Genomic DNA, 2,028 nt, shown 5'->3' with positions numbered 1-2,028 from the left:
TCTTTGCATCAAAAATTTTTCAAAAATATGTTCTTGATGTTCATCATGATATTCAAAGTGTTCTTGGTGTTCATCTTGACATTCATAGTGTTCTTGCATGCAGTCCTTGTTTTGATCCAAAAAGAAAAGAGAAAAACACAATTATGACGTTTTAATTATTTTTCTCTCTCATAATTAAAATTCAAAAAAATCAAAAAAATATCTTTTCTTTATTTCCCTCCAAATTTTCGAAATTTTGGGTTGACTTGGTCAAAATTTTTAAAATTAGTTGTTTCTTACAAGTCAAGTCAAAATTTCAATTTTAAAAATCTTATCTTTTTAAATTCTTTTTCAAATTATTTTCAAAATCTTTTTCTTATTTTTATATCATATTTTCGAAAATATGCTAACAATTAATGTGATTGGTTCAAAAATTTGAAGTTTGTTACTTTCTTGTTAAGAAAGGTTCAATCTTTAAATTCTAGAATCTTATATTGTAGTTTCTTGTTAGTTAAGCCATTTTAAAAATTAAATCTTTTTCAAAATGCCTTTTTCTTAAAAATCTTATCTTTTTATCTTATCTTTTTCAAAATTTGATTTTAAAATATCTTTTCTATCTTCCTATCTTCTTATCTTTTTAAAATTAAAAACTTCAAATCTTTTTCAATCAACCAACTAACTTTTTGTTTGTTTCTTATCTTTTTCAAAACCAACTAACTACTTCTCCCTCCCTAATTTCGAAAATATCTCATCTCTTTTTCAAAAATTCTTTTTTGTTTTAAATTTTAATTTTAATCTTATCTTATCTCTAATTTTCGAAAATTACTAACACCTTTTTAAAATTATTTTCGAAATTCTCCCTCTCTTTTCTTATTCTATTTAATTATTTATTTACTAACACTTATCTTCACCTCTCTTCATCTAAAAATCCGAACCTATTCTTCTTCACTCTTCTCCCCTTTTTTCTTCTACTAACATAAAGGAATCTCTATACTGTGACATAGAGGATTCCTCTTCTTTTCTTGTTTTCTTCTCTCTCATATGAGCAGGAACAAGGATAAAAGCACTCTTGTTGAAGCTGATCCTGAACCTGAAAGGACTCTGAAGTGGAAACTAAGAGAAGCTAAATTACAACAATCCAAAAGTAACCTTTCAGAAAGTTTCAAACAAGAGAAGGAGATGGCAGCCGAACCCAATAATGATAATGCAAGGAGGATGCTTGGTGACTTTACCAAACCCACGTCCAAATTTGATGGAAGAAGCATCTCCATTCCTGCCATTGGAGCAAATAATTTTGACCTGAAACCTCAGCTAGTTGCCTTAATGCAACAAAACTGCAAGTTTTATGGACTTCCATCTGAAGATCCTTATCAGTTTTTAACTGAGTTCTTGCAGATCTGTGAGACTGTTAAGACGAATGGAGTAGACCCTGAAGTCTACAGGCTCATGCTTTTCCCTTTTGCTGTAAGAGACAGAGCTAGAATCTGGTTAGACTCACAACCTAAAGATAGCCTGGACTCTTGGGAGAATCTGGTCACGGCTTTCTTGGATAAATTCTTTCCTCCTCAAAAGCTGAGCAAGCTTAGAGTGGATGTTCAGACCTTCAAACAAAAAGATGGTGAATCCCTCTATGAAGCTTGGGAAAGATACAAGCAGTTGACCAAAAGGTGTCCATCTGACATGTTTTCAGAATGGACCATACTAGATATATTCTATTATGGTCTATCTGAGTTTTCGAAAATGTCATTGGACCATTCTGTAGGTGGATCTATTCACCTAAAGAAAATTCCTGAAGAGGCTCAAGAACTCATTGACATGGTTGCAAATAACCAATTCATGTACACTTCTGAGAGGAATTCCGTGAATAATAGGACACCTCAGAGGAAGGGAGTTCTTGAAATTGATGCTCTGAATGCCATATTGGCTCAGAACAAAATGTTGACTCAGCAAGTTAACATGATTTCTCAAAGTCTGAATGGATGACAAAATGCATCCAACAGTACTAAAGAGGCAGCTTCAGAAGAAGCTTATGATCCTGAGAACCCTGCA

The 2,028-nt window shown here is 32.2% G+C and overlaps 1 non-coding gene across 1 annotated transcript; it reads right to left on the bottom strand.

The window, feature by feature from the left end:
- Positions 1 to 1,557: 1,557 nt before the first annotated feature.
- On the bottom strand, positions 1,558 to 1,661 carry LOC112714189 (small nucleolar RNA R71). The gene has a single exon (XR_003159144.1). It is a non-coding gene; the product is annotated as a small nucleolar RNA R71 (small nucleolar RNA).
- Positions 1,662 to 2,028: the final 367 nt, after the last annotated feature.

This window comes from Arachis hypogaea, chromosome 9 (genome assembly GCF_003086295.3).
Source record: "Arachis hypogaea cultivar Tifrunner chromosome 9, arahy.Tifrunner.gnm2.J5K5, whole genome shotgun sequence".
Taxonomy (NCBI): Eukaryota; Viridiplantae; Streptophyta; class Magnoliopsida; order Fabales; family Fabaceae; genus Arachis; species Arachis hypogaea.
The sequence above is the reverse complement of the archived record's forward strand: the minus strand, read 5'-3'. Positions and strand labels throughout refer to the sequence as shown.